Source organism: Leptonychotes weddellii, chromosome 7 (genome assembly GCF_054177405.1).
Source record: "Leptonychotes weddellii isolate Sample4059 chromosome 7, ASM5417740v2, whole genome shotgun sequence".
Lineage (NCBI taxonomy): Eukaryota > Metazoa > Chordata > Mammalia > Carnivora > Phocidae > Leptonychotes > Leptonychotes weddellii.
In genome coordinates, this window is record NC_138375.1 from 90886124 (window position 1) to 90913054 (window position 26931).

General features: G+C 44.3%; 1 long non-coding RNA gene across 2 annotated transcripts in view; it reads left to right on the forward strand.

The window, feature by feature from the left end:
- The window catches only part of LOC145722680 (uncharacterized), a 54550-nt gene that overhangs the window by 20430 nt on the left and 7189 nt on the right, over nucleotides 1–26931 (forward strand). The window contains exon 4 of one of the 2 annotated variants that reach the window (XR_014147124.1): nucleotides 8660–8746. The exons of the other annotated variant lie outside the window; for it this stretch is intronic. This is a non-coding gene — a long non-coding RNA (uncharacterized LOC145722680). The remainder of the gene's footprint in view (nucleotides 1–8659; nucleotides 8747–26931) is intronic. 2 annotated transcript variants of the gene reach the window in all.

The following is a 26931-nucleotide window of genomic DNA, read 5'->3' on the forward strand; positions in this document are numbered from 1 at the left end:
GTTCTCACCCAGATTTGCCACCAGTTGACCAAAGATCCAGATGGTGGTATCCAAGTGGGATCCAATGGAACAGAGAGAAAGGGCAATTTCGTCTCTGACTCCTCTGGCTTTGGCTAAAGATCAAGAGGCTGTAATAACACAAGCCTTGGAAGAAGTCCGGAATGGCCATATTCTCCCCACTAGGATTCCCCGGTAACACTCAAGTAGCATACAGTGTCTTATGATTAAAACAGTAAAAAATGGACATAGCAGACATTGCAATCTTCTAATGACTAAATATAACTGAGGAGCCTAGGGTTTCTGAAAGATCAAGGGAATGTCATAGAACTTGAATCTTGTTTTTAGAATCTTTTTAAGTTAAATCTTATTTTAAGAAACAGAAGTGAACCTAAGAAGGCTTCCTAGCAAAGGCGACAGTTGAGCCTTGAAAGATGAGAGAGGACATTGGAATCAAATTGAATAGAAGGCATTTTGCCTAAGGGAATCGCGTGGGTAAAACAGAGAAGTGAGAAAGGACATGGTGTGCTTATATGTTGGCCAGTGTTCTCCAGCGGTCCTAGAGGTAAGACAAAGCTAGAAAAGTTCCCCCAAATTGTTGGCACTGTTGTTCTTCCTCCCAGAAATCTTTCTCTCACCACCACTACTGAACTGAATGCCCTTTTTTCTGTGCTTTCAAAATCCTCTGCCCTTGTCCCGATGTAGTTCTTTGTGCAAAATATGCATTTACCTGTTCTTATTTGACTTCCTCTCTGTTTTAAGCTCCTTATAGAAGGGACCTTGTCTTGACCACTTTGGTCTCTTCTTAATGCCCTGGGCAGTGCTTGGTAGGCACTTAATAGTTATTTTTGGAACTTCATGAATAATGCAAGCTTTTCATTAAATAAAGACTTCCAAATGTTTTAAATTTTTTCAAATGCCTTAGACGGGACTTGTTACTGTTCTAAAGGCTAAAGTAACATTAATAAATGTGGCTATATTTTATAATTGAACTACTAAAAATAAAGCTTACTCTAGACCATTATAGAGAGAACAGAATACAATACCAAATGAGTACCTTTTAGATCCACCTAAAGGATTTATTGAACATTGTTAAAAGGTCCTCTTTATAAAGGAGTTTCACATATAAGGGGACTCGCCGGTGTAAGGGACCATTTGAGCAGTAAAGGAACAGGCAGAGCCCTTACGGTCTGCTAGGGAAAGCCATGTTGGAATGAATCCTGGTCCTGAAGTCGAAAACCTTAGGACCCAGCTCTAGAAATTGCTAGGTGAACCTCAGCAAGCTACTCAGAGTCTGAACTTCAGTTTCATATCTGTACACCCAGAACCATAACACCAGGTCTGTTTACCTCACAGAGTTGCGAAGATAATGTAGAAATGAGATGATAAACTACAAAGAATTATCCTCCTTATCATAATGGTGTAAGAAAGAAGTCGAACTGACCTCCTGAATACTAGGATGTCTTTTGTCCACCGGTTAAATAGATACTCGACCTTAGGACTTTGATTTGACATTCAATCTGCCGATTGTACCCTGCTGCGTCTTTCTAATCTAACAAGGAAAAGAATACAAATCGCTAGGAGAGGAATGCAGGGTTGTAAAATTTGTCCTTGGCAGGATACTTTATACCCTCTGGTATTTAACACCAAATCCCAGAGTCAGGGTCAGCCTCCAGGTAGTTCTCGTGTACGGTTTATCGATAGCTGCGTGAAAATCTCCAATGACAGATTCTGGCCACGGTGATGTTGAGTGTTGGCAGGACAGGAGCATGGTTCTCCAGACATTTCTCCCCTTCTCTGCTTGTTTCCAGGCTGTCAGGGCTTGGCTCTGGCCAACATGTTGAAAGGCCTGGCCAGTTTTCCTTCCAGGCTGTTCAGCCTAGGTTGGAGGGAGGATTGGCATGTTTACCAGTCTTGTATCTCCACTGACCGTTCTGACAACATTTAAACCTGAGAGGCGTTTGTCATTCCCTGGTGGCCCTTTGTCTTGGCTTATGACAGATTTATTATCTTTGACCTATGAAACCCAGAGAGTAGAGGATGGGTGTTTGATTTCACATGCCAGGTACCATTGGCTTTAATCATCTTCTTGAAATCAGTCCAGCGCTCAGGGATGAGGGACTGAAGTCTCCAATCACCCCATAGTTTTGGACACTCTTGAAAACCACAGTGTGTACATATTACTTATTCAGTATTTGTCAGGAAAAAGACACATTTTGCTGAGCTGCGCTTTTCTGATAGGCTTCATTTAAGATTAATTTTTTTGGTAGATTTATAATTCTGACAGGGAAATAGCTATAAGATGTAAAACGTATAACCAGTCGGGGCTGGAACACATGCCATCTAATTTCCTCATGCACTCTGCTGAGCTTGGGGATGTGTGAGTCCTCCTCTTGGTGATTGGGGATAGACTGAAAACAATGGAGGGTGTGAGTCAGTCATAGCACAGATCATAGGACTGAGAGTTGAGCACTTTTTTCAATTGCAAATCTTTCTCCCTAAAATTCTGTCCCATTGATTGGGTCCTGTCTGGGGTCCTTTAGTCTGCATAATAGTTCAGTCAATTGTGGAACAAGAGCTTTACAGAAAGCTTCGAGCCATGCATGCAAGCATCCATCCAGTATCGGAAAAGGAAAGGTCCTGCAGTAAGAGTGGGCACGACAGGCTCAATGAGCTGAGCAGAGCAGGGATTTTTAACCTCACTCATCGTCCTTTCAGAGTAGGAGTTAAATCTCATGAAAACTGTGGACCTCCTCTCTGAGGGAAAAAAAAAATTCGATTGTAGGGGATTCATCAAGTATTAATGGACAGGTTTAAGGACTTCTATTCCCTTGAGAAGCACAGATACGTAAATATAAGTCACTGTGCAGTAGTAGATTCTAGCTCTGAGAGGTGTCCAGGTGCCATGGGATCACAGAAGTGCCCCACTTTTCATCCAGAGGGAGGACCCGATGGCCTCACCAATAGTCCAGCATGCGCTTGGAGCTGTGTTTGTCAATGGTGATGGATTTTCCTTGGCTTAGCAGAGTTTTCGTGGTGGGTGTGGGAGAGGGCAACAAAGCCAACAGGCAGACTGGCAAGAGTCCAGGATTTGGGATTAGAAGCTTAGGATTTAGTTCCTGGTTCACCACTTTCTAGTTGCATTAAATGGACACATTAGTCAGTCTCCCCACGTTCCAGGTCTCAATCTGTAAAATTAAAATAGTGACACGTGCTGTCAACCTCATGGCCAGGGAAGGAACCTTGTGGGGAGAGGGAGCAGGGGGTAGGGCATGTGCGACAGTAAAGCTCTTCATCAACTGTAATGTCCTATGATGTGTTGTCATCTCTATGCCCACAAGTAGATATTGGAGGAACAGATACAACTCAGTTAGAAAGGAGACAACCAGTTGCATTCCAGGGACTTCCTGTGGCTCATGGGGACGGAAGGGCAATATGGGCCGCCACATAGAACTAAGCTTATAGGCCCCCATGGGACAGAAACCGTGCTCTCCATTCTGAAGCTTGACCCACTGAAGGAACCACGCTCAAGTCCTGAATGTATTGGCAAGAAAGCCGAATTTATAAATTCAGAGAAAACGATGAGTAAGAGTTACAAGCCAGTGGTTGGATTAGTAGACATCCACTTACTTAAATTTGGTTTTATTATTTTTTAAAGATTTTTATTTATTCATCTGACACACACACAGAGCGAGCGAGCGAGAGCAGGAACGCAAGTAAGTGGGGGAGAGGCAGAGTGAGAAGCAGGCTTCCCATGGCGCAGGGAGCCCGATGCGGGGCTCGATCCCAGGACCCTGGGATCATGACCTGAGCCGAAGGCAGACGCTTAACGACTGAGCCACCCAGGCGCCCCTAATGTGGGGTTTTAAAAAACCAGGAGGCTATAAAAATTTTGTCAGCATGCCCACCCGTCCTCAAACCATCCATTCTCTTTCTTGATCTCTTGTGCTATGGTCGAGAAGTGGCCTGTGGCTTAGCTGGCAGCCAGGCATGGCATGAGGTAGAGGATGTGGGGATCCCAGTCTCGGAAACTCAAGTCCTGGGTGTGAATCTTGGCCCTACCATCACTTAGGAGCTCTGGGACCATGATCTAATCAGTGCCTCAGATTCTTTGTCAGGAAACAAGATAATATCCAGTTTGCCTAGCTCACTGGGTTGTTGAAAACTCTAAGCAAAAAATTTTATAAACTCTAAAGAGCCAGCCTTATAAAGTACTATTGTTCTTGTGTTCATAAATGTACAGGTCTATCAGTGAAACAATCAAAAGGGAGGAAAAGATACCACATTACATGTTTACAGATTGGCTGCCTAATTTGCCTTAATTAAGCACTTATTAGAATGCATGCCTGCCTAGTTATGTTTGTGGAGAATGTGTCTAGAAGTTTCTGATCAACATATATCCCGGAGCTCTGCGCTGGCTGTAGAAAGGAAGGCAATCTTCCACTGGTGATTTTCGCATTTGGCAAGAGGGACTAAAGTTTGATTTTCAAGAAGCTATCAAATACATTTTATTCTCTGTTGGAACAGATACCAAACCCTCCTCCCTCCATGCTTTTGCCCATATGCTCCCTCCCAATTCTCCCTGCCCTCCTCCTACTTGCCCTTTCTATCTCCCCCGCCCACCGCCTGCTCGCTGTGTATGCGCAGCCCAGCCGTGGCAGCTGCCCACCCAGATGAATCCTAGTGGATCCTCGTGGCACTGTATCCATAGGAACCTGCAAAGAACCAAGCAGCCTCTGCTTTCCAACCCACGTATTTGTGGTGTGGCCAGACCCACTGATGGGAGTTTCACCACTGTTATGTCCCTTACGAATAGACAGTGCAGCAATTACCAGCTTTGATGCAGGTACTGGGATGTAAAACTATGCCCAGCAGGGGCCATTATGGGCAGTTATAACTCTCTCCCTATTCACCCGCTCTTGGGATCCTGCCTCTTCCTCCCAGCTGAACACCCCCAGCTCCCAGCCACACGAGGTATGTTCGGTTAACTAGAAAGAGAATCTTCGAACTGGGAGCCTCTTCTTTTATTCAAGGCTCAAACATGTACTGTAGACTAGATACTGCACTAAGGATGAGAAGAAAACCCAAATAAATGATATGGTTCCTAATTTTAAGAAGTTGACAGTCTAGTGGGAGAGACAAAAAGGCACAGAAATAATTATGTGACAAGTGCTATTTCATGGCCAAGCACTATGGGGACCATGGGAGGCAGTAATGAGTTCTGCTTTGGTTTGGCAAGGCCTAAGAGAGGTGAGGTTGACTTGCACCATGAGAGAGGACTCATATCCCACCACATGGAAGAGACGAGAATGGCATTGCAGGTGTAGGAACTGGCAAGAAGGCAGGCCCAGGGTAGCATGAGGATGTTCCAGGAGCGGTGAGGGTCTATTATGGCTGGAGGATTCAGTGGGGGCAAGTAGGGGCAAATGAGGGGACAGGTGGGCATGGCCTAAGTTGTAAAAGGGCTTGAGAACATGGCCAAGGAGATTGGGTGCCAAAAGGAGCCAAGGAAGGTATTTTTAAAATCCTACTTTGAAAAACTCTAAGTCTGTACAAATTCCACTGCAGGTGTTTGTGGTGGTGAGTGACACCATTAAAATGTCTTTTGGGGCAGTGAGAAATGGCTTGGTGGGTGAGGACGGGGAGGCTATGGGAGGCAGGGAGGCCAGTTCAACAGCTGTTACAAAGCTACAGGCAGGAAGTGAAGAGGATTCCAGAGGGCCAGGCAGGACGAAAAGAGAGCAGGTCAGTTGGATATTAGATTTGGTGGGGCCCCCGGGACTGGTTGGGTAGAATGGTTTGGGGTGGCAGGGATGATGCTCACTCAATGGGGATGGGGAGACAGTGATGTGGACAACCAATATGGGGGTCCCAGGGGAAGCTCCCAGGGTGATGGGAGAGCATAGGACTCCCCTTTTCCACTTAAGACAGCAGCTCTTAGCCAGAATTTGAGTTCAAGCACTTGGAGTTGGGAAGGGCCAGGACCAGAGGTCAGCAGGCCTGCATCCTGGGACCAACCTTTAAAATTTTTGAAAGCAGCTATGTAGCCCTCCCTTAGTTTTCTCATCACCAGAATACATCATCTCCACTCCTTTAATCTTCCCTCAAGGGTCTGACATAAATTGTGTTGATCTGTCCTCTCTGCTGCTTTCCCACATCCCACTTAGAATGCAAAGCCCCAGGCCACAAACACAGGACCCTTTCTCAAGTTATATATATAATTATATATTTATGTGTGCGGTGCACACTTTAATAAAGATTACTACAATTCCCACATTTAACACCTTATAGTTATTAAATGCCTACTTTTCCTGAAAAAACTTTTACTTCATTTTTTTTTTTAAAGATTTATTTGAGAGAGAGAGAGAATGAGAGAGACAGAGCATGAGAGGGGGGAGGGTCAGAGGGAGAAGCAGACTCCCCGCCGAGCAGGGAGCCCGATGCGGGACTCGATCCCGGGACTCCGGGATCATGGCCTGAGCTGAAGGCAGTCGCCTAACCAACTGAGCCACCCAGGTGCCCCTTACTTCATTATTTTTCATCTCCCCACGACATATCTACTTCTGATGATCTATTTGCCAGCCCTGTCCAGTTATCAGGGCCTCTCTCAGGAGTCTCAATAGCAAGGCTCCTCTTCTCATGAGAGTCAGTGCAGAATTGCTGTTTGGGTAAAGTTCCAGAATCTGATTACATTAAGGGAAGAGATTCCTCTGGCAAAACAAAACGAAGGAACAACCACATCCTGTCAGGAGGACGCTGGTGGTCCGGCAAGGTCTTCTAGAAGGTCCAAACACGGATTTTGTACTTGAAGGATTGTGCTGTATCTTGGAGAGGTTCTCTGTCAACACAGAGAATATGGCCTGGGGAAGAGGCGGTTTCCTCACAAGACTTTGCCATTAGGAAGCACTGACTGAACAAGTACCTCACTTAACCATTTGAGGCCTTTGGAATACCTGGTCTGACAGGCAAATGGAAAAGACATGTGAATTCTAGAAAGTGCTTGAGTTGTCTTCAAAGGTACCCAGAGATGTTCATTGTTTCAGAGAATCCTTGAATGGTCCTGCAGGTTATGGCTTGGAAGACCCTCTTTCCGCCAGCCTCAATCCTTTAAGAAGGGCTCTCTCGCTGCCTCAGAGCCCTTGAGGGCCAGGGTCTGTGAAGGCACCTGTGACTTAGGCTGCTACTCGTCTACTGCATCCCACTGCCTCCTTGGGCTCTAGCCGCTCAGCAAGGCCAGGTTCCCTTGCTGCATCTCCCTGGCAATTTTCTCTGCTTGCTAGGACCCTTCAATGCCTCTACTCTTTACTCCCCCATCCTTCCCTCTAGCCAAGCTTTACCTTTCTTAAGCAGAATTCCTCATCTAAACCACACTACTCAGGGGCAATTTTTAAAATTCTCTCAAGAGCAATAAATAACTAGTATTGTTCTAGATGTATAGGAGAGAAGTTAATGCATTAGACACAGTGCATCTCTTAGGGCACTGAGGCTTAATTCTGCTGTGGAACTCTAGTTGAGAGAGACTTTGGGGCTTGTGGAATATTTTTCCAGCTTGGGGGTGGAGAAGCTCTAGTTCTATCACCCCCTCCCCCATCACCGATGCCATTGCTCCCAACATTGCTGATTGCAATCAACATTACTGATTATGTTGGGGATCTTCTCTGATGTACCAAGAGCTTAGATTTTTTAGAAACTTTAGCCAGAAAAAGGTTCTCCCTGAGTTCTTCCATGCAAAACCCAGTCCTAATGCAACGTGTTCAGGACAGAGTATTAAGGAATTGCTCAAACCAGGGAAAGTCAAGAGGAGGAACATACTGAAGGAGAAGATAGAATTGTCATTCCGTGACCTTTCAACGAGAGCTATCCTCGTGTATTTCAGGGTCTGGCAAGTAGGCAAGGAGTAGGTTGGTCATGTACTTTAAAGGATGCATGTATTAAAGAAAGTAATGCTAGCTGCTGAAGCAGACAATGCCTAAACCCCAGTGACAGAAACAGAATACAAATTTATTTCTTGCCCATATCACAGGCCAGTGTGGATAAAGGTAGGGGTAGGTCTCTGTCACATGCATTGAAGTCAGGGACCTAGGCTCCCTCATCGTGGGCCCAGCCCTCCACTCTGGCTCTAGAGTCCTTTCCATTCTGCTGGACTATGAGGAAGGAAGAAGGATCACATATGGGAGGTTTTCATGAACCAGGCCTGGAAAAGACACAAAACACCTGGCTCGCATTCCATTGGCCAGAACTCCGTTCTCTGGCTGCAGATAACTGTAGGGAGGCTGGAAAATGTCATCTCTCTGTATGTCTGGGAAGAGGAAGAGAATGTGGGTGTCAGGGTAACCGAAGTTTGGATGTTTGGGGCCTTAGGTTGTGGCTCACAGTGATACGAAGTACTTGTGTGAATTAGCATGGCTCATGATGGGCAAACTTATGAAGTAATGAGTTCATGGTCACTGGAATGTTGGAGAACAAATTCCTGTCATTTCTACTCCGGAGCTCTATAATTACAGTTCCCAAACAACATAGCAATTCCTCCCACACTCCTGCTCCTCCTTTCCCTGTGGTGCGAAATGCTTGGTTCCTATTACGGAGAAAAGAGGGGGTCACATGGTGCTACCTACCTCTTCTACAGAGCATCTTCTGTCATCTTTGTTTTCTTCTTTTCTAGGATAACAAGATAGATGTTGAGGTGACCTTGGTGGTCAGCAAACAGGATCTGAGGACCCCTCTGCAGGGAGCTCTGCATGTGGAGAAGGCAAGACTGCCCATTGCTGGAAATATGCATCTGGGGCAAGAATTATCACAGTTCTTTTGTACAAATGGAGTAATTCTGCTCATCTTTTTCCTCTAAGCATAACATTCTAGAATCCTAGGAGTCTAGCATTGGAGAAGACATTAAAGCCCCCGAGTCTGGTCCTGTTGCATTGTACGTGAAGAGGAACAGAGGATCAGGCCCTTTGTCCGTAGGGTTGGATAGCCAGTACGGACAAAGCACAGTGAGAGCCTAGGCCTCCGGAATCCTGCACCTGGGCTCTGGGCTGCTCCTCCCCCCGATCAAGTATCAGGGCTTCCATGTCCTAATGATATTATTCAAATAGTCTTGGCCAATTCCACTGATGTTCCGACCTGAGAGAGCCATGCAGAGAGAAGGAACTGTGGGAGGCAGGAGACATGGGATCCAGTCCTGCTCTGCTCTCAGCTCCATGTGGCCTAGGTCATGTGGGTGGGCCTTAGGTTTCTCATATATATATATATACACACTGAAGAACTGAGATCAGATCATGGTCTTCAAATCCTATTTCACATAGGGAGGCCCAGTATCTTAACTTTTGTTAGAAATTTCTATGGCTTAAAATGGTTTGAAAACCATTCTTTCCACTCGCGGAAATAGTCTGAGGTTCTTTCGGTCTTTAAAAATTTTCTCTTTGAAATGTACTTTATGAATTTCATTTTTAAGTCACTTTCTCTGTGGGTTAATTGACAAAGACAGACACAAAGCTATGACAAGTTAGATAAACTGCTTCCCGCAGTTGCAGATTCAAAGGCCTTGGAAGTCAGATAGGTAATATAAAGAGGCAGAAGTTATGGGTTGTGTCCCCCTGCCCCCCCACCACCCCAAATTCCCACACTGAAGTACTAAACCCCAGTACCTCAGAATGTGACTATTTAGAATAGGGTCTTTAAAGAGGAAATGGAGGGGCACCTGGGTGGCTCAGTCGTTAAGCGTCTGCCTTCGGCTCAGGTCATGATCCCAGGGTCCTGGGATCCTGCTCCTCCCTCTCCCATTCCCCCTAGCTTGTGTTCCTTCTCTCGCTGTGTCTCTTTTTTTTTTTTTTTAAAGATTTATTTGACAAAGAAATGGAGTTAATAAGAGGTCATCAGGGTGGGACCTAATCCAAGAACACTGGTGTCCTTGTAAGAAGTGGGAATTTGCTTGCAGACCTGTCTAGAGGAGACATCATGTGAAGACAAAGGGAGAAGGCAGCCATCCCTAAACCTAAGAGGGAGGTCCTGGAAGAAACCAGCCCTGCTGACACCTTGATCTTGGACTCCTAGCCTTTGGAACTGTGAGAACACAAATTTGTATTGAAGCCCCCCAGCCTGTGTAACTTGGTTATGGAAGCCTTAGCAGACTAGTATAGAATGTGCATGTGTGTGTGTGTGTGTGTGTGTGTGTGTGTGTGTGTAAGTAAAACAAGAGGGAGTGGCAGTTTTGAGTGTGTGTGTCCTGGCTGAAAGGGAAAGGTGCTCTTGAGTTCCTGATTTTTCCTGGATCCAGGTGGGGATATTAGCTCTGTGTTGCCAGATGCTCTATAAGAGAAGCTGGACTTTTTAAATGTGAAATTTCCCAGTTTTTAAGATACTACATGGGCAAACAAAACACGTCTGTGGGCTGAATTTGACCTACAGACCACCAGTTTTGACCAGTGACCCCGTGTCTGAGGAAACGATTTAGAAGTGACCTCATAAGGCAGAGTGTGACTACAGAGCACACACGGAGAGACAGAATCCTGGTGAGGTGCCAGGACACCTGGCAGTCTTTCACGGCCAGACTATCTTGCTGTTAGACCTAGAGCCAGATCTCAGTTCCCATTCTTGTCAGATGAGGAGACTGAGCTCGTCTCTGCCCGCAAAATGATTGGAAATTTCAAGTCTGAGTGCCGTGCTCCATAAGCATCAGAGAATTCGGGTCAAGATAATTACTCTCTGCTTGGCTATACCCAAGAATAAGTGCCTGATCTTCTAAAGTCACAAAGAAAGACAATGTAATTAAGGATTTAAGTGCACAGAAGTAGATAAAATAGCCCCATGTCTTAGAAAAAGCTGCTCAAACTGGAAGAAAAGAAAGCAGAGGAGTTGCTCCAAATGAATGTCATTAAAAGATTGGCCAAGGAAGGGGAGAACTTCATTTCATCATCAAAATTATCATGGTGCTCTTTCGCTTTGCATCAGAAGGGTCACTGCCAGGTTTTCTTGGCTCCCTTTTGGTCAGCATTTCAAGGACAAAGTATGGTAGACGTGGACTAATGAGTTATTGAACCCTTACCACGTGCCAGAGACTTGACACAGGCATTTCTGCTGTGACACAAAGTAACCCTTCCCAGAAAACTTTGTCATCTGCAAAACCCGGTACAAAAATAGGATTTATGGGGAGAATAGGACCAAAGCAGACCTTTCAAATCTCAGGCAACTCTGACGAACCAAAACAATCCCTGAGGAGGTCCCTTGCACCACCTTGGCAGCAGGGGAGTGGCTAGAAGCTGCCACAGGAATATTAAAATGCACAAAAACAATGGAGAGGAGAGGCTGGGAAGCCTTGGATCGGACCAGGGCTGGCATGGGTGGAGATTGGGAAATGTAAATGGGCCCTGAGTTAGTGGGGCTATTTACTGTCAAGGTGGGCACAGGAGGCAGGACAACCTCACACAAGCTAAGAGCCCCTGAGGCTGGGGTGTGCCCACCGGACAAGGGAGAGCCCTGGATGCAGGTGCTCATTTTAAAATTTCCCTGGACGTAGCAAAACAGTTGCTGCTGATGAGGCAGCAGCAGGGCCTCAGTCCTTTTCCATTCCCACTGAAGGTTATGGCTCTGCTCCTGCTCTTCCAGCTCCTCTTGCTTAGGAAAGCCCGCCTGTGATATGGGGAAAACCCATGTGCCATTTTCACGTTGCAATGTGAGCTTTTAATGTGCAATTATGTGGTATAGTGTGCAGTTTTCACATTAGAGCGACACCATTCCTCAATAACCAATCACTGTTGGGGGGATTCACGCTACAGAAACACACGGGGGAGGAACAGGCTGTCACTCCGTTAATTCCCACAATGCCGGGAGGTGCTGCAGCATATGGGTTCTCACATCCACATGCCTCAGAATCACCTGAGGGGGGCGCCTGGGTGGCTCAGTCGGTTAAGCGGCTGCCTTCGGCTCAGGTCATGATCCTGGAGTCCCGGGATCGAATCCCGCATCGGGCTCCCTGCTCCGCGGGGAGTCTGCTTCTCCCTCTGACCCTCCCCTCTCTCATGCTGTCTCTCTCTCAAATAAATAAAATCTTAAAAAAAAAAAAATTATCCGGAGGGCTTGTTAAACAGATTGCCGGGTTTCATCCCCCCGGGGTTTTCTCATTCAGTAGGTCTGGGGTGGAACAGAGAGTTGGCGTTTCTAAGAAGATCCAAGGTGATACTGACGTTGCTGGCCTGGGAACCACATCTGAAATCCACTAAACTACAGGAAATGGATACTTGGCAAGATTTTGTGATTTACCCAAGATTTCTGCAAGAATGGACCAAAGCGAGGCGGGGGGGGGAGGTGCGCTAAATCTTCGGCCTAGTGAGACCGGTATGCTGGAGAAATTGACCTTCGATGATCTATGAACACTTCAGAATGCGCTGGGGTTGGTTTTTGTACTTAGTTAGCAGGCAGGCAGGGAGCTCAGGCAGTCAGTGGGGAGGGGTTTGTGGTTGGTAGCTGCTCTGCATTGTTGTGGGGACCTGAGGAGTCTGTACCTCCACCTGAGGGCATGCTGTGTGGTCTCCTGTTTTGTTAAGACACCTCCCAAAATTTTGGTATCGTTTGCTCTTTAAGAACTTACATCTACTGTGTGTCTGTTACAGTCCCACGACCCCATATACAACCTTCCTGCTAAGGCAGCCGATAGGCAACAGCCTAGGATTCAAACCCAGGCACTCTCATTCCAGCATCCATGTCCATCTCCATCCGGCTGCACCACCCCCTAAAGAGTTTCCTGATGGGAGCCAAGGGAGGGGGGTGGTCTACCTGTGACTTGGCTTGTTTCAGGGAGATGCAAGACAAGGTCTTAAAGTTGTGGCTGAATAGAAAGCCCAAGTGTGAGAACTACTATCCAATTCCTTAATAATGGACTTTACTTTGTTTTTGAGGCTTTACAATTTGCAGGATAAAGGTGTTGGGGTATAATTATAGAAATGAGAACTTCGTCCATTTTCATTATGAAAAACCAATTGCAGAAAGTTACAGTCGATTACTACATTAGGATTGTGAGGTTATCCTGAATTAAGAATGGGGAAAATGTGTTATTATTAAATGCCTCTAAATATTTCAGATGTTCCCCCACCCAGAGAGCATGACATGACAGAAGGAGCTTTGGAGTCAGGCAAAGTGGAATTCGAATCCACGCTCTGTTATTGTGGGACATTGGGGGAAGTTATTGGTCTAGTCAAAGCCTCTGTTCCCTCTTCCATTAAACCTTCAGTAGGTTATCGTGAAGACAAAATGGCCACCAGTAATGCCGATATTCTTCTGATAGCCACAACGTCCTGAGGCATAGACTAGCTCCCTCTTTGGTTTCCCTGTGGCATCACAGTGGATCCAAGAAGCTTCCTATCAAGTGGGTTGCATTCAACCTTGCACCTGCTCTGTAAGGGCCAGAAACCAGGCAGCAATGCCGTCTCAAGACGACAGAAGTGGATGCCTCCTGGAAATTGGCTTGGCAGAGAGGTCTGGTTCAAAGCAGCCATGAAGCTGGCAGTTTTCCCTAACTTTGTACTAACATATATACAAAGACATAAAAAAAAAAAAAAGGACAATACTGAAAAGATAACATTGGAACCACCAAATTCCAGAATTTTGAAGGAACTGAAGATAATCACCGGGCAGAGACGACCAAGAATAAGCAGTATCACTTTTAGCTTAAGTCATAGGCCTACTTTGCCTCCATGGTTGGAGCCACAGTGCCTCTACCAAACAGAAAACTTCCCAGTGCCAGGAAGGAAGCACAGTGCCTCTTTGTTTCTCCCTCTCCTTCTCCCACCACCTGTCCCTCTGCCTCTTCTCCCCACTTGTTTCCACCTTGTTATAATTTAGGCCAACACCCCACATTTCAGAAATGAAGTGCCCAGGAAATAATGGCATGTTGGCAATGGTCCGAGACCTGTGGAAAACACACTCTATGGTGACCCCCAAAAAGTCACTCTTGAACAATCCTGTCCCCTTGAATGTAGGCAGTACCCCTGACTTCCAGCCAACAGAGAACGGTGAAGGTGATGGATGTCACCCCAGTGATGACAGTACAGAGGGAGGGTCTCCTGCGGCCTTGAAAAGGAAGTCGCCATGTTGTGGGAAAGCCTGAGAGGGGCCACCAGCAAGGACCTGCAGAGCCGCCCCCAGCGGACAACCAGCGAGAAAGCTGGGCCTCCGTCCCACAGCTACTCCGAGCCCAGTGCAGCCCACAACGCTGTGAGCTTGGAAGGGGGCCCCGAGATCCAGAAAGAAATGCAGCCCACTGACAGCCTGATTCCAGCCCCGTGAGACCCTGAGCACAGGACACAGGTAAGCCAGGCCCAGACTCCCAACCCGTGGAAGCTGTGAACAAGTGTATGTTGCTTTAAGTTGCTAAGTTTGTGGTTGTTGTGTAGTGAAAGAGGAGTAATAGAGGTAGTTACAGGGTATGAAGTAGGCATTTTTTTGGGAAGAAAGAAACCTGGGAGCAGAGCATGCTGGGAATTAGAGTGACTAATTGGGTCATCAGATACTGGAGGTCAGAGGAAGGTGCCACCCCAAGAAGACCGAGGTAAAGTCTGTGGGAAGTGGAGCTTTGCCTGGGAGCTGTAAATATGAAAACCGGTCTTACAACTGTAAATCTGATAAGGAGATTCCATTACGGTGCCTGTGACCCGACATGGGGGGAGGGAAAGAAAATCCACTTTTCAAAAACCTACCAGGAAATATCCAGGAACAATATGAATCTTCCATAAAATCTTAATGGGAAACTAAAAAGAAGCCTTCCCACTGAAAATATTAAGTTCTTCTTTAATCTGTTAAATTTTATTTCAATAAAAATCTTAATGGAAACATTCAGATTGACAAAATTGTAAATTTTTCAGAACCACCATCACTTTGGAGAAGTTAATATACTTTCAAAAAAGGGAGGCTTTGTCTTATTAGAAAATTAAACATCTTAAAACTATATTATAATTATATAACATTAGTTTACAAATAAGCAGGCAGATGATGGAACAGAAGAGAAGTCCAGAACAGACCCAAGGATAAGTAGGTGTAAGCCCTTGTGCATTTGTTTTATTATAGGAGAAACATTTTATTTCTAATCACTGGGGAAAGGCTGAATAGTTTATAAATGCTATTGGGGAAAATGACCAACCCATCGGGGCAAACTATACCACCACCTTATACATGCCTCACACAAAAATAAGTTAATTCAAATTGTAAAAGATGAAAATTTTGGGGTGCCTGGGTGGCTCAGTCGGTTGAGCGCCAGACTCGATTTTGGCTCAGGTCATGGTCTCCGGGTTGTGAGATTGAGCCCCACGTTGGGCTCCATGCTGGGCTTGGAGCCTGCTTGGGATTCTCTCTCCGCCTCTCTCTAGCTAGCTCCTGTATAAACTGGACTTCCTTCAGGGCAGAAGGAGTGATCCAGAAGGGGGATGAGTACTGCATGACAGCAGTTCATTAAAAAATGAACTTCATTAAAAAATGAAAATTTATAGGTGAAATAAAATATGGGTGAATATTTTGGATGTCTTTGGGGGTAGAAAAGGCATTTCCAAGTGTGATATCAAAGCCAAGAATCATAAAAAAGGATTGTTACAGTTGATCACACAATGAGAAGTTCCGTATGGTATAAGATTACACACGAAAAACTTGAAAGGCAAACAAATGGAGAAAAACCTGTAACAAATGCCAGGTGTTAAACTTTCAGCTTTTATAGATCGATTAGAAAAAGATAAACAGCCAATTGAAAAAGTAGGGCAAGGCTATAAAGAGGCAACCACAAAACACACCAGCCTTGTTTGCTTTGCCCCATGTGCTCTTTTCTTTCAGAAATCTCCATTTCTAAGGCTTCCAGGAGCAGCGATGTTGGGGGTACCATAGTGCTGGCCAGTGTGGCATGTTTTTGGGGAGATGTACAGTACTAATCTTTTGTCAAGGTTCTTGTTCTTCCACGGTACCCAGGAATTTCAAGTGATCAGACCTTCCTTTTATTCAATACTATCACTAGGTAGAGATTTTACGCCCGGTCTACAATCTCACTCTGAAGAACACATTACTAAAGCCTGTTTTATTAAAAAAAATTTTTCAAAATGAGTATGGATTTTATGATTGTGAAAGCAGTTCATGTTTTGTAAAAACATTCATGCTGTTAAGATGTAAAGACCGTAAAAATACCCTTATCTTGCCATCCAAAGATAACTTGTATTTTCTCCATGTGAGTGTGTGCATGCATGAAAGCACACATTCACACAAGCATGTGTTGATTTATATTTTTACAAAAATGAGATCATACTTTTTCCCCAGTTCAACAATATATCATGGACATCTTCCCATGTTAATAAATGTAGATCTACCTCATCATTTTAAATGGATGCATTATTCTTCAAAATGAATGCACTATAATTTAACCAGTCTCCTACTGATAAATTAAGATTTTTTTTTCCTTTACCATTATAAAGAACTCTGTAATTGATTCCTTACGCATATATTTGGCCATGGGTCTGGTTATTTCCTAAGAATGAATTCCTCGAACAGAGATAATTAGTCAGCTGTCCTAAGGGAAGAAAGAGCCAGACAAGATGATATGATGCAATAACAAGCTATAATGTTTGGGGAAGAGAAAAGATTGTGAGTTTATCAGTCACTATCACTTGAGTCTGTGCCCAGCCCAGCCCTCTGGATATATGTTTGGGTTCTAGGAGAGAAGCTCCAAGCAGTACTTTTTCTAAACCCTTCAACAGTGGGGTCAAGGAAGGAGGAGAGGAGAGAGAGCTGCTTCCCCGCTGCTTGGCTTCAGGCTGAGATGCAGCCCCGTGGAGGTCCCAGGGCTAGCGATCTGAGCAGGGGGCACCCCCAAAGGAATGGAGCCTGTCTGTATGCACGTGTGAGAACCCCACTGGCACCACAAACAGAACAGGGGCATTTTCGGGGGCTGGTATGGGCAGGGGCCAGGGAGGTGTGAGTCATTAGGATTGCCTGATCCTATCTATACCTGGTGGCAGGAAAGAAACACGTGGGTGTGAACCAACCGTGTGTGAATACATCAAAAATACTGAATATGTACTCAGTTTTTAAGCACATACACACGCCTTGCCCTGTCTGTAGTTTTATAGTCTATGAATGGTACCTTGGGACTTGTTCTTTCCGACCTGCTGTGTATTCATAGCGAGGTTAAGCCCTCTTGGATTCTATTGGCAGCCATTTGCCAACTCAGCTATATAGGATTTAAATTTTTTCACCTCTATTTAAAATCCAAGGAGATTGGTTCTCTCAAGTGAAGGCTTTAAGTAACTGATAATTATACAGATATGTCTTTTATCGTTATCCCCATTTCTTGGAGGAGTGCCTTCCCACAGGCCAAATAAGTATTAAACAATGAGGAGCAACCACAACTCCGCTGGCAGGGTTTGCTGTCATGCAGTACTCATCCCCCTTCTGGATCACTCCTTCTGCCCTGAAGGAAGTCCAGTTTATACAGGAGCTAGCTAGAGACCCATTGGTTCAGCCCCTTTCCCAGCCCCAAAATATAAATCACGATTAGTAAAACCAGTCACAATAATCTCATTTTGCTTGGCCTTTGGTTGAAGGGTGGTGAGTGATCCTGTTTTGACTAGTAAGATGTAAGGGGAAGTCTACTGAAGCTCAGCTTTCCGAATGAAAAGACGGTCTCCTAAGATGTTTTTCTCCTACCCCTTCTACTTCCCCATGATGGGGAGGTGATGCCTTAAAGAGTGAGGACCATGAAATGTAAGTATGAGGATGCTAAGATGGATCAACAAACCAGTGCCTGGGTCCCTGAGGGCATTGGGAGCAAGTGAGCCCCTCTCACAATTGCTTATCTCCATACTTGCTCTTAAGTAAGGAAAATGAATTCCTAGGTTTTAAGGCTAAGTTTGGTTTTTGGTTACACCACCAAAAGCATTCTTAAGTGGTACATGGAATAAATAAAACCAGAGTGACTTGATTATCCAGGAGTATGAACTCTGGAGCCAGATTGCCTGGATTCAAGCTCTATGTGCTAGTTTTGTAACTTATTCTGGGTGAAACCTTCTGTACCTCAGTTTCTCTATTTGTAAGATAGAGATAATAGTGCCTACTTCAAATTGTGCAGTGTAGTCCAGAACAAAACAGCAGCTTGACTTTGTGGGATCAACACATAGGTGTCCAGAGTCAGAAAATTGTGCCTAGATTTTTAATAAAAGAATGCAAAATCCAATAACACATTTTAAGTAAACTTAAAGAGGTGTTTGAGAAATGGTTTGTAATTTTTTTCTTTCAGCTCTTCTCATTTAATTATGGCCAAATGTAAAATCGTTATTCTCTGGGATGGTCTAGAATGAATGTTGGGGATTTTCCACTCTCAAAACAAAAAAGCAGAGTTATTCCACTAGTCTTAGACTTAATCTGTTCTGAATAGCAGAGCCTGTTTTATAGCTATAGTTCTGAACAAGTTTATATTTACGTGGCCACCTTGTTTTCCTCACTATCGTATTCATTTCTAAGTTTTTCCCCCCCCAGAAGTTTAATTCTGAAAGATCTTGCATTCTTGTTTCTTCTGGTTAGAGCTTTTAAAAGATTCATCAACAAACTTATGTTAATGAGATGTCATGAGAATTGCAAAGGAAGCAGGGAGACCGTCTTTGCTCTGTTTTTAGTCTTGTACATCAGTACAGGAGATCTGATGTTCTGCTTTCACAGGTGGGTTAAGCATGAGGCATTGGACAATCATATCTTGGTTGACCAAAACTCAGAGGTCTTTCCATGCCATTTCTGATGAGCAGGTGGGTACTTGAAAAGAACAAAGCAAAGACCCATTTGAATTCGGTGCTCATGAATACACTTGGATTGTCTCTTACGGGGTGTCCAGGCTTCGGACTCCTAGTGAGTGGTGCTTATCTGCTAAGTCATCCTATGGTAAAAGAGCATTAAGAGGTAAATCCAACATTTTCTCTGGGATTGCTGCCTAACTCAAAGGAGAAAGGTAGTTCGGGGTTTTGGCACAGTTGGTAATATGGGAGCAACCATAGGCCAATTCCTCCAGCTGCTAATCACAGCTTGGATGTCATTTGCCTGAGGCAGCAACAAGGGTTCATGAAGCCCCCATGTGGTGCTTGCCTTTGGATTCAAAACTCCGATTATGCTGAGGCTCTGAGTGTGGACTTCAATCTTATACTTTTGCTTGAGGTAACATTCACAATAACATTCCATTTAGATTCATGACTCCCTTCTGCCTTCTAATTTCATAATGCTCTCATGACGACTCAGGAAACAATCCTTCCAGTGAGCCAACATTAGGTATCCCATCCCCTGGCAACAGAGGCCCAAGTGTCTAATGAATCAGGGAAGAAGAATTTAAATACAGTAAAGCCACCTCAGTTTTAAATCCAACGACCTGAAATCGGACATTCATAAATAGAATCATAGGTCAGAATCAGAAGGTAATTTAATGATCCCTTTAGCCAATTGTTCTCAAACTTTAGTGGCCACTGGGATCACTCGGAAGGCATGTCAGAACGAAGGTGAAGGCTCAGTAAGTCTGGGGTGGGGCCCAGGAATTTGCATTGCTAACAAGTTCCCAGGTGAGGTTGCTACTGCTGGTCCCCTGTACCACGCCTCGAGAGACACTGATTTAGACAACTCCTGCCCTTTACAACGAAGGGGGTTGGAATGCAGAAATTGGTAGAGTGTCCGAAATAACTGCAGAAATGGAGATAAAACCAAATTCATTTCTTTTGAGTTCAGGTTAATTGCTCTTTCCATTTCACCATTAATACCACAAATTAACTGTATCCTCAATATGTATTTGCTTGGGAACCAATCTTGGCTTTCCCACTAGGTAACGATTGACTTTGGGAAGTCATGTAACCTCTTTATTGTCTGTTTCTGTAAAACGAGATAATAGTACTAGAACTGTAGGACCTGCCTAATAGAGTGGTTGTGAGGATTAAGATATACTACTTTATGAAATCCTTAGAATCATGCCTTGGAAACTACTATAATTACTATTAAATACTAGTTATTTCCAATTAATTGGAAAATATTTTATATTACCAAAGTTTCACTTTCTCTAATCAAACTGGTGGTACAAGAACAGAAAAGGTGACTACAAGGAAAACTTCAGAAGGTGGCTAATCCTAAAGCTGGATATTTAAAATAGATTTTAGGTTTTAGGTCTTCTAGAGCATCTACTCTATCCCTCTCTTCCTATGTGGGGAACAGAGAAGCTAGAGAAAAATGAAGGGACTTGTCTAAGCTTTTAGATCTAATTACCAGCACTGCCAGTTCTAGAGCTCAGTTTAATTCATTACTTTCTTGATCTATGCAGTAGTTTTGAATGTAGTATTGTGTCGGCTTACAGATTCGTCTCTATTGCCAGGAATGTATCTGAATCAGAGCTGACAACGGACCACCACTTCAATCTCATTTTTTCTTTGCTCTGAATGCCTTTTTCTTGAACCCTTTGTGATTGTTCCTGCATACAGTAAAATGGGAAGACTTTGTTTCCATTAAGTCCTAAAAATACTGGGAAGAGTGTTTGAACCTACCCCAGTTATTCTACACTTTCTCCCCCGTCTTCCTTGTGTTGAGATGAGTCAAAGCCATGGAAATCAAGTATTACTTTACATGAGTCCCTTTTTTTTTTTTTTAAATAATTTATTTATTCATGAGAGACAGAGAGGCAGAGGGAGAAGCAGGCTCCCCGCTGAGCAGAGAGCCCGATGAGGGACTCGATCCCAGGACCCTGGGATCATGACCTGAGCCGAAGGCAGACGCTTAACCATCTGAGCCACCCAGGCGCCCTGAGTCCCTATTTTTAAGCTGAGTATCTAAATTGCAATTTGGACAGCAAAAGGTTAATAGTGTATAAAAAAATTCCAGCAGTCCACAAATCTAAGCATAATTATGTATGAACATGAGGCTTTTATTGCTGTCAAAATTAATCACTTTTCAACTTCCAGCTGTTAAAACCCTTCTGGCAGCTCTCCAAGCAATTCCCCTACAGTTACTTTTCTTTCAATTAAATTCTGGTGCAGTTCACAGGCTCCTGTTACATAAGCAGCAATTTAAAAATGGACTTCTTGGGGTTTTTTTTTTTTTGTCTTTGCTGGAAACTAGGAAATGGCAGAAAGTGCAGTTTGCTTCGCTCACTCTTTCAACTTGCACTTAAGCTTCAAGCCTACCGAACAAGCAATATGGGATTAAAGTATTAGTGTTTATTATAAAGCACTTTGTGTGTGTGTAGTGATTTGTAATAATTTTTATTAGCTATTTCTCTCAACTGTCCTCTGAGGTAAGCGAACGCTGTTGTTTGGCTCTCTGCAATCCCACCCACTTTTCTTTCCCCACCTCAGAAACTTCGCGGGAAATGTGGTTTACAAATCTTCAGGGGTAGGGTTAGTCCCTATGTCAGGCTACTGCTGATTTCTAGGATAGTGCTTACACTTGCCCCTCCTGGAAGTGTACAGGTTTGTCGTGGTGGGAATAATCCTGGAAAGAGAAGCCATCTGCAGTATCAAAGCTGCCCGGCTTTCTGGAAGCTTCCGGTGGCATTGTACCCCCCTCCCCGATTCCAGAAGCAGCTGCAGAGGAGCTGGTGGAGCATCGACGGGCAGAGGTACAGGGCAAACTCTGGCCACTGCTGAGTAGGAATCCTCAGTGACATTCAGAAATGGTTCCAGTTCACTAGATTTTGGTTTATGAATGGAAAGGAGTCCACATCTTTGCATTCACGTGGCACAGAACTGAGGGCTTGCACATACGGATATTGTATTGGCATTGCTGTCTTTCCACATATCCTTCCTGGGATTCCCGAAGAATAGCCCTTCTATCCTTTTTCAGAGCTGTCCAGGGATGAAGGAGGACTGAAGCTTTGCTCTGCAGGGATTGGAGATTCTGATCCCTCTCATCTTCCCTGTGCTTTTAGGGCACGTGCCCTTCGGCATTTGAGTTCATTTAGTTTCATTTCCCTGGCTCGTCTCTCCCAATTCCCTCCAATGGTGCCTGCCGTCTTTGAGTCTGGGGTGGAGAGCACCTTCTCTGGTCACTCCAGTGGATCTTTGCGCCTCCTTCCTCACTCATGCTGTATCATGTTATGTGTTAAATGCTGTAATGAGCAGGGGTCTCCAGTTTGCAGCCTCTAATTTCTGCTCCCATCCCCTACTTTCATGCAAAATTAACACATTTCCAGATGCTGATTGCTTCCTGAGGTTTTCTACCGGATAGTAGCAGCTGACAGGAGATCAGAGACTGGGCAGGGAGTATGGAGAGGGCTTTGTGGCAGAGATAAGAGTATGGAGGTCTTAGATGTCAAAGAAAAATAATGCAGCAAACGCCTCGTAGAGCTTGTCCATTTTATCATGAATATACAGTTCTATGCTACTCTGTATTATGTGGTTGGGAAGACAGACTGCATGTGAGGGGGAAATCTTCATTCCGTTATCATCCAGACTGTCAAGTGGCTTGTCATTAAAAACTTGGGTTTTGACAACCTGAGCCAGTCATCGTTTAGGACATTGAGCAAGATTCCTTGTCCAAATAGAAGCCTTGCTGGTTGGTGGCCTGGGGAGTCATCTGTGCAACTTTACTGTAGCACTATTCCCTTGAGGCTGCCCTGGTTGATGATAGCTGCAGGTCAAATCCTAGCCCACGCTCAAAAAAATGGCTCCAGGCCTGGGCACCTTGGCAGGAATTTGGAGAAGGGGCATATTCATTGAGAAGTAATCAGATTCTCTGCATTGCAGTGAAAAATGTGTGTCAATCCCTCCCTCATTCCTTCATAAATTAATTACCTGGTTAGTTTGCTCTACTGTGACAGAGTTGATTTACTCCAGTCAGGGTAATTTTGACCAGTGTTCCTGAGCCTGGCTTGATGGCCTAGAGTGGACTGAATCAGGATTAAGATCAGCTCTGATTTAACACCCAGAGGCTAAGACTCTTCCATTGGGAAGCTGCCAAGATGTCCAAGATGGAAGTCATGTTGAGAGGGCCAAGGCCAGGAAGCACTGCTCATGAAGTTTTTCCCTCCTTTTCAGTGTTAATATACCTGGTCTTTGCAAGGCAGTTCCTAAAAACTGCCGCATGCATAGTTTTTAGTTGACTTATAAAACATGCATGTGTATTATTTCCAGTGCAAATACTTTGCATGTATTTTATTTGTTTTCTTAGTTTGATATTCCATGGGTGGTTTGGCCAGACTTGGTGTCCCCTAGACCTTTAGATTCCATGACTCTAACTCCAAACATCTCACCAAATTCTGCCCAGTGGTGATTAAAAACAAATACATATGCAATCAACAAGTCGGGGAGAAAAAGTTCTGTTTGGAGTTAGAGTCATTTTGCATTTGGCAAAATACAGTTACACTAATTTCTATTGCTCTTATTCCATCTGCTTTCTGGTTTACAGTGTCCTGGATTGCTTCAGACTCTGTATATGCAATATTTTCCATTTACAAAATTTTCCTACCTAATCCATTTTATTTTCCTGAGAGCTTTTAAAAACGATATTGGTTAGTTTCAAGTTTGCAGAGTTCACTTTCAGGTGATTGGATTCCTGATCTTTTAAATGGGTGATGAAGCCTAAAGATATAACTAAGGGAAATTTTAGAGCTAAAAATGTTTGTGCCAGGGTCTCGGTGCAAGTTATGCCAACCAATGGATGGTTTGGAGCAGCTGGTCTTTGTAGAGGTAGAACGCACACATTCAAGTTCTTCTAATGCCTATAGCTTTGTATCCCCACTTTCTGGTTGTGCTTATATGCATGCTGCCTACATACCTTTGTGGAATGATTTTTTTTTTTCCCCAGACCCATTGAAGCATGAATGTTCATACATTTTTCCCTTACTACTCAATTATGGAAGAGGATGAGAAATGAGTAAAAATGTTGAAGATCACAGGAAGACAGTACTGCATTTAAAAATTGTGTTTGATGTCTTGATACTGCTTCACAAAGCAAGTTACAGAAATGTCGGATTCTGGGCTTGGGGGGGGGGGTTTGGTGAGAGGATGGAGCTGCCTACCAGAATCTGGCACTTCTTCTGTCCATTTGCCAGCGGTTACGCTTACCCACTTCTGTTTGCAGCACTGGGGAGGGAAGGTAGGGATGGGAACCCCAGAGTAAAGGGACTCATCAGTTCCAGCCTTGCTGCCTGAGATTCAGATAAGGTAAATAGGATTGTTTTGAAGACAAGTTGGCAGGCTCTTTTCATGGTAGTAGGCATTGTTTCAAACAGTTTGAAGTTGTTTTGTCTAGAAACATTAAAAAGGATTTTGTTTTGCTTTGAGCATATGACACCATTAGTTTTTATCCTACAAAACTGCCTTTAGATAAGTTGTAACAATGCCTTCCATTTGAATTCTACTTTCCTTTGGCCACAATTTTCACAGGTGTTCTCATTCAATACTTGACTACTCCTGTGTGGAAGACTTAATTGGAACTGGAAAGGAAGGTGATTATTTTATTGATGTGGGCGTGTAAATTAAGAGAAAAGTAACCAGAGTCATACGGCAAGTTGGTGGCAAAGTGGGTACTAGAGCCAAAAATCTCCTGACTCCCACTACAGTGCTTTCTACCGGAGAAGTATTAAAATGGTGCTCATTACCGGTTGTTCATAAAGACGGTTCCATCTGTGGCCCATGTAGGAGGTAGAGCTTTCCTAAGTAGACACTCATGTGTAGCTCGTTCCTCAGTTTGTCAGAACAGCATCTGTTTGCAACAGCATGTCATGACAGGCTATTCCTACCTTGTCTTTTGGGGTTTCTGGATCATCCACAGCATTTGCTAGAAAGGAGCCTATCCATGACCTATTTCTGGAGCTTTGTACTAGTTTGCCAGTGGCACTCAGGTTCCAGAAGTATCTAGCTACTTTGAGTTGCATGAAGCGGTGCTTCCAGGAACCTGGGAAGGGCACCTTCGGCTTTGCCACATGCACCTGCCCTAACGCTCCACTCTGGATACTGCTGCTCCTCAGCTCAGCTCTTGCGGGGGAGTTCAGGGATGGACGTTGCTCCTCCACTGATCGTTTGGCTTCATTCAGGAACTTTTGGTGTTGCTTTCTTACTTGCTGACATTTTGAAAGCTTCAGAGAGAAGGCTGGTTTAACTGGTCAAGGGTGACTGTGGAACAGCTCAGTTTTGCTCATGTGTAAAAACAGGGTAGTTTCTCTACTTTTGACGGATGAGGCGCTTGAGGCCGGATTGACACCACAACCACCCGGAGGATGTGCTGGCTTTCTTAAAATGTGCAAAGATAGAAGATACCAGCCTTAGTTTTTAGACCGATTGTATACTTCATTCTTCCCTGCTTCCCAATTGCCAGAGCTTAGTAAGAATGTCCAAGGACTTACTCTTTCCTTGCAATTAAAGCTGGTTAATTGACATACACACCTTTCTGGAAAGAGCTCATCTTCCTGGTTTTTAGAAATGTGACCTAGTTCTTGGCTCAGGTAGGGGATCACCTTTGTACCCTCTGTGTATTTCCCAAGCTTCAGGCAGAATTTGCAAACAGGTAGGACTGGTCTTCAGCTCTGTTCAATCTCTACTTCAGAGCCCTACTCTACTCTCTAGATTCTCCCCCTCCCCACCACGGGCACAGGACTTCCCACCTGCTCACTAGTATTGCTGTGCAGTCCCAGCTTGGTCTGCTTTTGACAGCATCTCTGGGTTATTGCTGGACTTACTCCCCCCTCAAATTTCACCTGACTCCTCTTGGAAGCCCTCCCTTTTCTGTTAATGACAAACAATAACCTCCCTTAAATAGCCATTACAATTATCACTATCACTACTACCACATCACACCCTTTTCCCCCTAATATGTATCGAGCACTTATTCTTTGCCAAGCCCTGAGGACACAAAGATAAGAATTTCTGCCCCGGGAAAACTTCTAGTCTGATAGTAGAAATGTAAACGTTTTTGATAACTCAGATTCCTGTCTTACTTCTAGACTACAACACTTCTGCATTCCCATGGGGGAAATTATAGAAATAGGACTTAGCCCAATGGTACTTTTGGTTGGCCAACAGGGATCTTAAGAGGCAGGAACTCTTAAAAAAAAATCACAGGGCATCAGTGGGGATCTAAGAAAAGCCTACCTTGTGCCTCTTCTCTCACACCTTTCCAGCTAAAGACCCTGTAGTCATGATAGACAATAAACCGCATGGCATCAGCTTGTGAGCGGGCTTGTCTGTTGCTGGGGAGATTCTAGGGGTGCTGATACTCATTCTAAATTACTTTGTTGAGCCCAGAGCACAGTGGAAGTGATGTACAGGTCAGACCAGAGCTCCTGCCAAACAGAGGCAGGATACAAGACACACCAAAGCAGTTTTCCTGTTTCTGTAACATTTCCAGCTGGAAAACAAATCAGAGCCACACATTCCAGCTACGCTTAGGAAACACTGAAATATCCAAGTAGTAATCATCTAGGTATGCTAACTGCAACTCCATAATTCTGGGGTTGCCAGTGCCATGTAGACTTCCGATTAACTCTGCTTACTTTTTCTCCCAGGGCCAATTACTGGGGAAATTTAGCCTTTCTACCTCCCATCCCCACCCCCAGCCTTTCAGAGAAAGGTTGTTACACACCAGAATGCCTGACAGTTACATTAAGCCATTAAAATGTAGACATTGGAAGAGGTTAGCCCTTGAAACATGGATTAAAGACTTAAGGTTTATTAATGTAAAATTTCAGTTACTTAAGAGTTAGAAGAAACCCAAGAGCAGGATGACCATACATTAAGATGCCCATTGTCTAAGAGCAATTATTAGGATTGCCCCTTTTTGCTCAGTTTAGACCATAGGTTAGATGGTTATTTTGCCCGAAATGTTATCCAGTCCAGCTTTGTTTGGTTCATATTTAACGTAGAAATTACTTTTCTGCTATTTCCTTTTTCTAGACAAGTGGTCTTCTGTTTGCTGTTCACATTGCTATTGATGGAGGACTCCCTACTTTGCATAGAACTGCTA